The sequence below is a fragment of the Strix aluco genome, chromosome 1 (assembly GCF_031877795.1).
Source record: "Strix aluco isolate bStrAlu1 chromosome 1, bStrAlu1.hap1, whole genome shotgun sequence".
Classification (NCBI taxonomy): domain Eukaryota; kingdom Metazoa; phylum Chordata; class Aves; order Strigiformes; family Strigidae; genus Strix; species Strix aluco.
The window spans coordinates 41065900-41080677 of NC_133931.1; positions in this window are offsets into that span (position 1 = coordinate 41065900).

The following is a 14778-nucleotide window of genomic DNA, read 5'->3' on the forward strand; positions in this document are numbered from 1 at the left end:
TATGTATAATAACATCAGTGACATAGGAATTGAATGCATGGCACTCTATTAAATTCCATGAGCTTTAATACCATATTTTTAAAGCTGTGGGAATGTTAATATCTATGTTTGCACTGCAGCTGTTCTTTGCCACAACCTTGGGAATCTGTTTATGTATTAGTTAGGTAGAGACAGGGTGAGTGTAACCATAACATGAATAGGGGCCAGGTGAGAAAGGATGTGGCGCCTGCATAACCCAAGAGCTGTAACTTCCACAGGCAGTGCTCCTCAGAAGACATACAGCTTCTTTAATGCCTCTAATAAATCTAAATTGGACAGAGACACAACAGATAAGTTAGCAGTTACTCCAGATAGGCCTTCCTAGAACATCAGGTTTTGGAAATTCTTTCTTTCTTTACCTTTTTCCTTAAAAACAACCTTCAGATGATCATGTTTCTGTATTTACTGAAGCTGCTGTTGTGTGAAGCACAGATGGATCTTTCCTTTTTCTTTGCATCATATACGTGATGTTTACCACAATTACACAAGGATTGAAATAGTTCTTTTTTTCAGAAAGAGTGGCAAAGATGACTTAACTGCATTGCCAAGATTACCAGAAATGTAAATTTAAGATGAGCCTTTTTGGTAGCATGATTAAGTGATTTAGGGTCAGAGTTGACACTGTAGTTCAGTCATTCCCTGAGTACCTAAATAAGTGGCCTATTTTTCAGCAATGCTTCGCTCTTACATGGTTTCTAATTTGAACAACAGTTATGTTGTCAAGTCCTGGGAACATGCAGTCCTAACATTTAAGTGTCTAAGAGTTTTGTATGTTTGACTTTCAGTGGGATTTGAGCACTTCATTCCCATAGCTCCTTCTAAAAATCACAGATGAGGAATTTAACCATTACTCATTCTTTTAAAGAAGAAGAATTCTGGTGTAGATATATTTATTTGTTAGTGCCTCGGTGAAAGATGCCATGTCACCTTCTGGTGCCAAGGATCTGATTTGGGCAAACTGACAACTGTGAGAAACAACTAAAACTGACAACTTCATAACCTCGCCAAGCATTAAGAAAAACGGCTGTTCATTCTGCCTGTGGTGCATAAAAGGGCTTTTCATGTCCCAGTATCAAGTATCAAGGATGCTGCTCTGTGGGAAGAGGAAAGGTCCTGACTCAAGTTGTCTGCTGTTCAAATAAGAAATAGTAAAAGGAAATCTTGTAGCATTAGCAGTATCTTAACAAACTCTAGGTCTGACACATGTGAGTCATGAAAACATAGGCAGAGAAACTCTTTCAGGCTTATATGGTAAATACCAAGGTGCAGTTTCGCAGCAGGTTATATCACAGACAGGTGTCTCTTAAGAGACAGGTCTCATCCTACATAAAAGAAAGAAAAAAAATTTTCTGAAATCCGTGTTTAAGTTACTCTTGGTGCATTGATGTAACATATTTCCAAAACAATTTGCCATTCAGCAAAGGCAGTGACATCAGTTTTCACAGGACATATCTCACCATTCATGTGACAAATGGAAGGGGAGAAGAAATGTAACAAAATTCACCGTTTCCAATAAATCTAAGTTCAGATAGATACTACGTAACATATTCTACTGATAAGATATTCTCGATTTCATGATATCACCTGAATTTTCAAGGAAAAAATTTAATTTTTCCATTTCAAACTGATCCCAGAACTGATGCCTTCAGAAATGTTAAGAATGGATAACATAAAGAAATAGACAAATAGACAGATATCAGTGCATACTGTTTTAATAATGTTAAGATCAAAGGCAACACATATTTTGTCCAGAAGGATGCACAGAAGATCTGTTCATGCTACATATACCACAAGTTGCAAATGTTTCCCAGCAGTAGAGAGCAGATTAGGCCAGAAGCCAAGAGTATGAAAGATTTCAAAAACTTCCCGAAAAAGGGGGCATGTAAGGTGTGTTTCCTTTTTCTTTAGTATACAGAAACAAAACTTTTGGAGCAAAAAGACTTTCCAAAATCTTTTTTATTGAAAACACCATATGTAATGTTGCCACATTGTACAAAGAAATCACCAATTATTTTTTTTTTCTATTCAGGAACTTCAGCAAAACTCTTTCCTTCAAGTAATCTACAGGCTTAGAATTTTCCAATGAGAAAATGAAATTTCCCAGGCAGCTTTCATGTATTTTTTTTTCCTTCTGCTTCAATCACTCCTGGAGTGGAAAGAAATCATTTAGCAATGTAAAGCAATACTACACAATAGTTCAGGGACAGGAAGTGAAAAATAATGTATCTTGTGGGGAAACTACACAGTTCTCTAATTAGACAGGATATTGTGACATATAATTAGTTTATGTTTGCTGAGTACTTAAAAAAATGCAAAGCTCTTTATAAATGCTAACCATTAATATTTAACCTAGGCATATATAATTAAGAAAAGCCTGTTCTAGGCAATGCATTAAAGCTAATTAACAACAGTACTTTCATGAGAAGTACTATCATATTCTTTATTTTTCTAAGATGCTAGGACCTTCTTTTAAGAATGAAATACAGAGCCTGTACAGTGCTCTTAGACATTAAAATAGGAACTGAATGTTTGGTTGTTTTGTGTTTTTTTGATAAAAACATGTCACACAGAATATCATATAGTTACTCTTTCCTAAGCACTTGTGGGGTCGTTTTTGTAAGGATTCCACCTAACCAAGTCTTATGTGACTTCTGGAAATTAATGAGATTACATTACAGAAGAGTTTGGCAGCAGACTGGGGACCCATCATTCCCATTTCACTGTCACAGAAAAAAGTTGGAGTTAATTCCACAATGTCAGTGTACTCACATCAGCATGAACCATGGCAAATGAGAATTGAACCGGGCTTATTATATACAAGGGAAAGGTGAAATTTGGAATCCGAATTAAGTAAAGAAATGTAATGGGATTTAGTAACACTCTTTGCTGTTTGTGAGGAAAGTCCATTTTTTTTTTTGCAATCAAACAACTAGAGTTCAATTCAAAAGGCAGAAAAAAAAAAAAAAATCCCAAATTACAAAAGTGAAGTGTGAAAGTTTCGATACATAGTGACCCTCTATTTAAGCCAAAACAAACTTTTATGACATATGGTGTTTATACAAAGAATAATGACTTCTGCTATTTCCATCCAGCTATGCTATGTAGCTTTGTACCACTGTAAATTTTGCCTGTTACATGAACTTTAGCACCACATTTTAACAAAAAAATGTGCACTGACATTTTAGTTTTGCTTCATTTCTTCAAGCAAAGTTTAAATTTTTTGCTTTCTGTGAAGGAAATAGAATCTGATGTTCAAATACAAAAAGCTAGTCAAAACCAAACTTTAAGTTTGTGGTCTGTATGGTATGAATTTTCCTCAAATAGAAAGGTTTTACTCTGCTGGTCAAAATATCTATTAATCCACATAAGATGAGCAATACCTGTATATTTATTAAATACTGAACTGATGAAAAAACAGGTTAGAAAAGTCTTCTTAATTAGTAGGATTAAAATAGACATAGTCTCTGAGGATTTACTTGCATGTTATTTTACTGAGAGATTGCACAAAACACACTCAAAGTCGGACAGAAACAGAAGGAAAAACATAGGGTGAGTAGCAAAAAAAATCCAGCCATGACACATATTAGTGCAATGTGAGAAAATAAAAAAGCAATAAACAAAAATAGATATTGAATGAAATCAGTGCCTGGAAAGCTAAGGGAACAAAATGTGCCTAACGACTGTCCTTCAGACCTTTACTTAGGCAAATGTTCTATGCTTATGCAAACAACTCTATTTTTGTTAGTTGGACTGTCCATGTAAGGATAAAATTTTGTAGCTGAGTTCCTAAAAGGCTTAAGTATAGTTATTTGCTTGTTCATGTCTCATTAATACAATGTAATCTGCTATCTCCAGTTCCTCATCCTGGGAGACTCAAGTAAATCTTAACATTAATTTCTACGATCCATCAGCAAAATGTATTTACTATATATACACTGAGACAGAATCCTCAGCTTGTTTTGAATGAGTACTTATCCAGTGGTATTTTTTTCCCCCTGGAGCTAGTAATTGAGGATACGACCCTTTAAATTTTTATCCATTGGGTCCAAGAATCAGAGCAATATTATAAATCATTTCACAAAAAGAATCCAGCTAATATCAAAGAAACCCCCAATATATTCAAACTTCCAGCTTGATCTCTACAAGTTTCCATGTCAAGCCCTGAGGATTACATACCAATGTTATTTTTCAAATTACTGTTTCAGTTTTCTGGACTCATGGTAACTTTAGATAAATGCATACTTTCATTCCAGCTGATACACGATCTTCTTTGAGTCTGAAGCTGAATTCATTTTAAACTACAGAAATATGCAGAAGATGGAGACACAAATGAAGTGGTTTTAACAGATGTGGTCTCATCAGGGTTCCATTTGTTAAAGGAAATCATTGAATATTAACTAATAGTTAATTAGACCTAATTGCCAATTAGAAAAAAAAAAAAGTAATTTGAAACTATCCACTGCCAGTGTCTTATTATTACCTTTGAGAAGCCTAAATCTTGAAGAGGGTTCATATATCTGTTCTAGTATGCTAAGTCCATTGTTAAATGCTGGTTCATTAAAGGAAATCTCACAGACCTCAATAGATCCCAAGGAAGAGGCAAACAACTTGAAATACTGGAAACACTGAAACACTCACTAACTTTTTACAAAAACAAACTTTTCTTTTGGTTTTGTTTTCCAAAGTTTTTAATTTTCAAAAATAGGTGCAGGGATGGATGCCAGACTATATTGGAGCACAGAGATTATGCTGAAAGTGAATGCACTTGCATCTGTCCAAATGTTGTATACATGGTAAGAAGAGAGTGGACCACAATGTGTGAGAGTAACACACTTCCATTGGCATTTGCATCCCAGACCATTAGCTGTACAGTTGAAATGACTTCTACTCATCACTAGAAAAACCATGAGAATTCAGTGAACTTTGTCTAGTGAGTATCCTAGTAAAATAAAGGCCTGAAGAGACACAAACTTGAGCTTTCCATAGATCATACGTTTCTCATACACATTTGGGAAAATAAAAGAATGTTATGACATTCACCACAGCTGAGAAAGAAGGCAAGAATGGATGGCTGACAAGAATGCAAGTGAAGGCCATGAGGTGTTGAGGTCAATCAGTTACTATCTTCTGCATTGAACTGTTTTGATCCCTCTCTGAAAATTAATGTGGGCAATGGTGTGAGAGAGTTGCAAAAGTACTTCCACTTAGATCCTCAACCTCTCTTCTCCCCCCTTGTAAAGGAAACTCAAGGTATGGTGTAGTTGACAGTCACAAGGAAAATAATGCATAATGCCAGATTTAGAAACTTACTTCAGGGCCTGTTTTTTTATTATCTTGGCCCTTAATTTTTCAAATAAAATACTATTTTTATGAGAAGTAACTCTTTAGACAGAGCAAGAAACTGCAACTTACCTTTGAACCCACCTCATAAAAACCAGCACCTCTGCCTACCTAATCTTTCCAATTCTTGAAGGGTTGCTATTATTGTTAATTAACCAGGTTGCTTCAGCTGTCTTCTAAAATGCCAGAAAGAAAAGATAGTCAGCAAATCCAACCAGTTCAAGCACTTAGGAGGATAATGTTGCAATAGTCTGAACACTTGGTGTAGTCTTCTTCAAGGGTGGTTCCCTGTCACACCAAAAAAATCCCATAATAGTTCCAGTCTTGCTGCTTGACACCAAAAAAACCCCAACACATTAATAATTTGAGCCTTTCATCTTGAGATTTTCTATTGCCTTACAGCTATTATAAAGTGGGATCAGTACAAGTTACAGTGGAGTTTCTTGATTTGAAGGGAACTGCTTTGAGTAGAATACAAACTGCATTTTATTGTGCAATTAAAATGTATATGTTAACTTCTACCTGTGAGTTGCCATACATAGTCACTCAACAGAATCTACTGACACCTTTCACTGCAAAATCCACATGATCAAACGATCCTCTTTTCCAAAATCAGTCCCAACACAGCAAATTTGTCACCACTTTAGTGAAATATCAGTTGCTATCTCAACTCACTGGGCTGATTTTAAAGATCTTTAAATAAGATAACATTGCATTGTCTGAAGTAAGAACTGATGGATGTCTCCCGGCACCTTTCACTAAGTTTATGTTCTGGATTCACATTATGGAGTGCACTTTTATTTAAGAATTATTAGACCCAGCCTTTAGCTGGTAAGTGAAAGTTTTGAAAGAAGGAATAGAAATTCACATCCCAGGTCTCATTATGAAATGAAAGACCTACTGAGACAAAGGTGACATGTAAGGTCTTTCCCATACTTCCATATAGTAATAGTATTTCTGCCTAAAGGATTTGGGGAAATGTTTAATGATGCTTTTTAGGATCACAAGAATTTTATTTTTTTTTTTTTTAAGGTATCTTCTTAAACAGACTGTCTATAATCTGATTTTTCAGTTCCAAATATCAGTTTTTTGTAGCATAATATTTATTCTTAATAGACAATTATTGTCAGAGGTCTGTGCAATTCTTTAGTAACTACAAAGACATTCTGTGGCAAAGAACCTAACCACTTTGTATTTGTTTTGTAGCTTCTAAGTATAATATAAATAAACCAGCAAAGAATCAGTAAGAATGAAGGCAACAGCAGAAATAATATTTAGTGAAATTGCAGGAGAAAAGTAGGGGCAGCAAAAATTCATCTATCAATATGTTGCAGGAGATTGCCTTACTGAATCTGTCTGGTCCCATAAATACCAGAAATACAGAGACATATTTGGTTTCTTCTTTTCTACTTTTGTTTCATGCTCTATGCCCTCATTCAGCACATATTTACTTATCTTAGGTTGAGCAGTTACACTGCTCTGTTGATCAAAAATATCTCAAGAAATCACAAAGCATATTCTGATAAAACCTTTTCATATTATGAAAGTATCTTCCAATTTATTTATTTTTTTTAATTTATTTTCAAATTACACATGCATTCATTAAAAGGTGGGATAGAAAATGAGAAGCCAGGGTACATCTGCTTTTATAACAGTAATTTTCACAGCAGAAGAAAAACTTGTATCTTTGTCTCTTATCTTCAGGAAAGCAAGTGACAAATTTTATTGCTTAACAGATTTACACAGAAGATGCGATTTAGAACACAGAAAGTATACCTGAGTACTTGTAAGAGTAATCCTAACAGATAGCTAGCAAAGTCACTTACCAAATGAGCTTGTGTGGAACTCTGTAGCTTGTCTATACTATCAATATTAAATTTTTGTTTATATTGTGCACATTAACTTTCACAGATATTTTCCAATCTCAAAAACCATAAGGAAATTCTTAACCAAACAAAATTTCACAAATACCATTTTGTCGCACCTGATGGGAAAAATTGACCTTTTTGTTGTCACGGTACCAACCTCTCCCTTGTCAGCAAACAAAAATCCATCACCTGTTAGTAATATAGGGCCTAGGGCAAAGAGACAGTAGTACTACTAACCCTTCTCTCTTGGTCCTGCATTCAGCCCAAGTCAAGCTTAAAATGCAACTGTCAAGTTCTGCACAGAGATCTTTTTTTTTTTTTTTGTCATGACAAGTTGTTTAGAACAAATTATACATGATGGTAGAGGAGGCAAGAGACAGCAAATATGAAGTATTAATCAATCAATTAATTAAATCTATTCCTTCAGCTAAATTTCTGCTAGCAGTGATTGCATGTTCACCTGGAATTTACTGTATTATTTAGTAGTGAAAGTTAGGCTTCTAACTCCATCAGTGGCTCACACAAAGCAGAACAAAGGCTTAAGAAATGCCCCCCCATTACAGCTATTTTGTTCCCCAAGCTATTGTTAATTGATAAATTAAATCATAACGTTTGCATTCCTTATGCTGGGGTTTCCAGTCTGTGAGGCCAAAAGCAATCTCAAGTCATAAGCAGGTGTACCAGCAGGAGAGAGGAATAAGAGTTCCTGGGTTTGCCATCGTGAGGAGTAGAAGACCACAGGCAGGCTGTGGTGCAGGTGGAGAAGCAGCACCCTGGCTGCCGATGTGGCAGATTCAGACAGTGGCAATCTCAATGGAGGCTCCACATGAAGGTACAGCTACTGAGATAAGCAGTCAAAAAGGACAAAAAGACACTAGGCAGAGTTGTTAGCATCTAAGGCGCAGGCAGTAGCACCCTGAAGGAACATCTAGTTAAAGAAAATTTAGAACAAAGGCAGGATTTTATGGCCTGATGCAAAAGCCATTAGAGTCAATGGAAAGATGCCTATCTGGAAACACTGGAAAACCCCAGATGACTTTAAGAAATGGGAAAGCTCTGGGGTTCCTAAAGCTAAAAGAACAATATCCGTAATTTAATGAACCTTACTGCTGGCAATAAACATGGAGTTATACTGAGAAAGTTGATGTAGAAATAAATACAGGATGAATGACAGAACCTTTTCCAGGTCTAGGATGGAAACTTGAGGACAGTCACAAAGATATTTCACTTGAAGATCATTATGCATTTTTCCTTCTTACTTTGTCCCAACAACTCATAAGACAGCAAGTTCAATATGGGCAGAAATCTGGTACAGAGTGAACGCTGAGCCATATTTTAGCTTTGGATCTGACTCATTTTTGCTGTTACGTTCACTGAGTAGCCTGTGGCTTTTGTGCTTTAAAGCCAGATATTTGCATTTGGTGGACAATTTCAAATTGCTACAGTTATTTCTACAGTGGGTAAATTTCTCTTTTGTTTTGTGGCTAGTTTTCCTTTTTTTTAAAAAAAAAAATTTGGTTTCTTTTCCCTATGGTAATGGGGCTTGACAGCATGATTCCCTTTTGGGGAAATTGGACATATGTAGCTTTTAATTTCTACTGGAGAAAAGAGCAACTAAATTAAAAGTAGCAGGATGTTTCTTACAAAAGGACGAATTTTCTACCCAGCTTGAGTTGTGGCTCAACTTGAGTAATTTTGTGGGAGAAATCATGCTCCCTACTGGGGAGTATTGTCAGTGGCTCAGCACATTCCCAATGGGCATGTCATTTCAGTGCAGTTTACCTAAACCTTAATTCCACGCGTAGTGGAGTCACCATGGAGTTGCAAGAGGATTCACATAAGACGGAAGGTCCCAGCGATTCCAATGAGAATGTTGTGTGGGTGAATAGTTCATGATTTGACCTTCAAACAAGAATGATATTTTAGGTAAGACCTCAATGAAAATCTGGGTTTGATTGCAGGGTATCTCATAACCTCTTGTGTGGTCATGAATAAGTCTCCTTATTTCCCTGTGTCTTGGTTACCTATCAGCAATATTCCTTCTCTCACAGAAGTGTTCTGAAGAGTTCATTAATATTTGTGAAGTATTTAAATGAAGAACTTTCTGAAGTAGAAATAATTCAGGGCTGGGCACCTGGGTGCACACTATTATTCCCAGCACAAAACAAAACAAAACAAATCCCTAATTGATTTGGAGTGTTAAGGAAATGTTCTTCCATGTTCCCCAGATGGTAAAAAATCTCAATGTATACAAAATATCAATAGGACAAGCAATCGTGCTTGAAGCAGAAACTTTGACGCTGTGCTTCAACTTAACTAGAACCATCTGCTTGTACATGAACAGTAGTAAAAGACTTGAAAAAACACAAAGCGGAGCACATACACAAACCCAGGTGATAAGTAAGTATCAGTAGAGTCAATTCATTACAAAATGAAGAGATGACGAGAACAAGTATAATCAGACATACTGAAGAACAGGCAAACAGGTCCAATTAAAAAAAGTCCTCAGCAACTCTGACCCTGCAATTAATCACAATAGCTTACTGAAGTAACGATTAACTGCAGCTTAAATGATAGTCTGAAGAGCAAGTGGCTTTCTGGGAGACAAAATGCATGGTCTGGGAAGAGAGAGTTATGAATTTGATCATTTGTACCTTCAACTGGTACCTCCTAAGATAATGTTCCCAATGTATTGCAGAACCAACATGGCTGGCTCAATTATCAGGCTGGACAGAGTTCCCTTTGAAAATCTGGTTTACAGTCAGTTTGAAAAGATGTGCAGTACATTACCAGAGGGAAAAGCCAGAGATTTGAATTTTAATGTAATGCTCAAAATTTTGATGTGTTTATTACTATTTTCCCTTAGATTGTCTTCTGTGTTTTAAATCTTCAGCCTTGAATTTACAAAAAAAAATATATGTGGAGGTGAGGGAGCAGTCAATGAATATAACAAAAAAAGTATTTTAAGTTTTAGGTGGATATTCTTGAGATATAAGTGGCAAGCGGGCTCATACTAAATGAATACAGAATCTGAATCACATACAATTTGCCTCAAGATTCTGGCAATAATATCAATGCTCTCTGGTACATTTGATTTCAAGTAATATGTTTTATATTTCATTATTCTTTCACATTAGAACAGTTACTCTACAATTAATAAGAACTGATTACTTTCTCTAATGAGTCATTGTTTACCATTGTAGACTAGTAGTTTAGCTTAGGGTCTTGAGCCTAAAAGCACAATTTTTGCAAAACACTTAAGGCAATCATAAGTCCATAGAAGCCTTCTGTATAACCTATTTTACTGACAAACAATTACATTTTAGATTGAAGAGGTGAAATGATTAAGAATATTTGACTTAGTTGCCATGACAGCATGCATTTTTCATCAGGCAGAGTGTAATTACTACAATTTCAATGATGTAAAATCAAGAAAGATGATAACAAACAGCAGAACCATGGAGATATTGCCATTGCAACCAGGTTGTCATGGCAACAGTGATAATAATCTCAGTGATAGATGTTTTCTCTTGCTCTTTCCATTTTGTACGGTTATAACATTCAGAGCCAGTTTTTACCACAGCTTTTTATAGTTTATTAGACTGTCAAAATAGTTTATGAGATGTTGTTGCAAAGGAAATGACTGAGTTCCGCAGCCTAATAAAAATGCCAAATACTCTGTTTACATACTGCTCCAGCATTTAACAAACATTAAAAAATTGTATGAAAAATGATTTGATATTGTATCTGTATTAATCAATTTGCAAGGCATAAGCTCTGTCACTGAAGGTCAAATGAATACCTTCCAAGCATTACTTTTAGAGAGCCCTTTTAAAGTTTATTCTTGACACCATGCTGCCAACTCCTTTTCCCTGAGCTGTTGCAAAACATGCAGCTCACAGGAAATACTTCATAAGACTAGTAGATAGCTAGAAAAATCATGTTAATGATTTAAATAATGTAGGAACTTTTAATAACTTAACATCAAAGAAGTGGTCAGTGCAGATTAAAGAAAACTTTATTTACTGAAAGTCTACCATAGACATGAGATAGCAGAAAACAATGTAATGTGTCCATGATTTTATTTATATGTATAAATATACATATGCACAAACTATTGTACGCATATGCTATTTTGTACAGTATGTTTGTAATGTCTATATGAAGACAGAGAATATATAACATCTTCACAGTGTTACCACCTATACTATAGAGGTATCAGAAGGCATTGAGATTTACTTCTGAAGCAGAAATAAAACCCCTTTTTTATAGTTTTGAAAACTGACTTTATAAATCTGAAACAATAACTCTTTAGGGAGCAATGTAATTTTAATGGGAATTTTTAGAATTGTTTGCAAAGGAAATATTTATATATCCTTTTCTATTTTTCCCAATCTTTTTCTCCTTAAGCTTAGCAACAGTCACTATCCATCTTAAAAAAATTATAGACACATTCTGAGAAACAAGCACATTTAAAATCTCAATATTGACTATGACAAATTATTGTTCTTCATTGAAGTTACCCCAAATTTATCACATAACTGAAAGGTTTGCTGGAACTGCAGCTTTTCCTACCATCCAGTTTGGCCAGCTGCCTTATACATTTGCTCAGCACTGAGACCTTCAGTAGAGAACAAAAGCCAGAGAGAGGAAGGGAGGGACTCCTGAAATGTTGCGGTTAAACAGGTGGGTAATGGGGCAAGAAGATTCGGAAAGAACATGAATGATTATGCACTGCTTTGAGGTGTTAACGTGGATTTGAGGACAACATGGGAGACTATTGACGTGATACCAAGACACTGGTGACTGATGACATCAGTTTCAGTCATGATGCTCCCCAAAACAGTTGTGTCAAGGAGCATAGCTCCTTCATCATGTGGACCTGACTCTGCTCATCCCATAGTACAGAGGCAAACGTACATATAGTAATTCCTCCATGAAAATGAACACATTTCCAGTTTAGAGAACTATAAACAGGCCCTAAAGTCTCTCTTAAGTGTTGTAGACAACTTTAACCCACAGTTACCAGTCACTGTTCAATCTAGGTTATCTGTTTTGAAAATAAAATAAAATAGAGCGAAAGTACTGAAAAAAGCCAAACATTTAGTTTGTGAACAGAACACCACTAAGTGCCACTGACAACTTATTCCTTTGGTGTTTATACTTTTGATAAACTAGAGGCTTTTAAATTTTAACTCATGCTTGGGGGAAAAAAATAAATTAATAGATATCTATCTATCCCAAACCAAATAAGAATTTAAATGTATATGCCTCACTAAATTTAACAGATAACATATGTTTACATTGTCTGTGTTGCTTGGAAAGCTTTCTTTGTTGTATATATTAAATGTGTATAGAGTGTGTGTGGGTGAGAGAGAGGAAGAAAAGGGAGTCTGGTCTCTGAGAAGATCCACTGTAAAAGGTGATAAATGATATGCAGCAGCCAAGATTACATAATCACAGACAAACTCAGAGACGTTTTAAGACCTAATAACTTTGTTCATACTACAGAACTTATCCTAACGGTACATTTGGTAAAATTTCTTTAGTATAATTTTATCAGATTCTGAGAGTAGAGCAATTTTTTTTTTTATATCAAAATGGTTTGTGCTGTGAGAATGGGCTCCTGTTTTTCAAATGTAATGTCCTTCTCTCAATTTCACATCATTACTCTTAATTATGCTTTCTTACAATTAAATACTTTGGTATAAAGTCATGTTGTTTTAAGGATCAAATATTTGTAGTTCCATCTTAATTTTTATTTACGGTTTAACTAAACTATATGTACTAAGAGACACTGCCGGTTTAACAGAAACATGCTTTTCCCTGAATGTCCTTTTGTTTTGTATTCTTATTCATACTACATATAAACTCTACAAAAAACATAACTGAAAGAAATTCAAAGAAAAAAGAGTCTGATTGGTAGGGGGAGTCAAGGGAAAGAGTAAGAGTACTTTAAACTACTTTAATTCTTTATTTGAAACTAGGCAGTTTTCAGGATGGTGGCTTCTCTTTAAATAAGTTTTTCTTCGCAAGGATATCCATCCCTTCATTCAATTCATTTCTGTTGTTGTTCTTTAAAACTTTCCAGATTCACAGTATCTTTTTTTGATAATGTGAAGCCAAAAAAACCCCATCATGCCATAGTCTAACTGGGATGACATAGGAGCTCTAGAGATACTGTTACTTGCCTCCTCCACCATATGATATCTTTGTGCATGCAGCCTAAAATTGCACTGCCCTTTTTCTGGCAGCTGTTATACATTGCAAATTGATGAATACTTTGCTGTCCACAGTTAATCCCACGTGTTTCTTGCACCATTATTACTTCCCAGGTTTGTCTCCTTCATCAAATGAACATCCTTGCATTATGTCTGCCAAATATTGTTATACATTATGTCAAATTTGATTTTTCTTTTTTGTTTATACAGTTACAGAACACAGTCCTTTTCATCTATTTCTCCTCGGCCTCTAAGGTGTTTAAACTTCTTCCAGTCTTCGAATTTCACTAATAGACCTGACTACTAACGACTTAACAAAATTTGTAAATAACTTCCATCGACCATCAATCCTGCTTGTGCCTCACTAGACTTTCTCCAACTCAGTGCGTTCCATTTATCATTACTTTGTGTTTATTGGGGTTTTTTGGTCACTTTTCAGATCTCAGCTCAGTCTTTCTTTTCCAGCTTAACTACATTCTCAATTCTTATTTGTATCAAATGCTAGGTGCGAATGCTAGCTATCACCCATCCACCAATTTTGCAATTTGAAGGAAAGGAGGAAAGAAGGAAAGGAAAAAAAAAAAAAAAAGAAAAAGAAATCATTCATCTGGAAAACCATATGCTTGAGACTTGCCTAGTTTTTAAAGTCTAATTTCTTATGCGTTGGTATTATGTTGGAGATTCTCATATCTTTTGTTTGGAATATACATAAAATTTCCACTAATTGCAATGAACATTAATTACGGCCTTTAAGGGTTTGTCTCTGCTTTCTGACATGGCATTCAGTGCATACTGTCTATCATTCTATAGACAGCCTCTTGTAAGGGATGTCCTTGGAGATTTCAAATGGCAAGGGGGCCCTTTGCTGGTTTTCCAGACAACACATGAATTGCACTAACATGTGAATAAACAGAAGGAAATTTAAATACAGAAACAGAAATTACAGCTTTGCAACTTTATTTTGTCCACTTAATTGAAAATCCAGAGACATTCTGTAAGCTCTAAGAGTTTCTGAGTGCACAGATAGTAAATTGGATTGATAGCCTACAAAAGAAGCTGCAAGAGATTTACCAAGAATGACCTGCCTGCCTGGGAATGGACTAACCCTCTCCCCCTGCCTCTCAGTTTTCGGTGCTGATTGTCAGTTTTGGAGTAGAGCTGAAACAATTCCTTTTGATGGGTGTCTAAGCACATGCTGCTTTCAAAATGAATTACATTATAGAGTATGGGATTATCACTCCCAGCTTCCCTTGAAAAGGGGAGAATTGGAAGCACCAAGTCTCAAGAAGCAGTTCCCTTCTCCAAGCCAA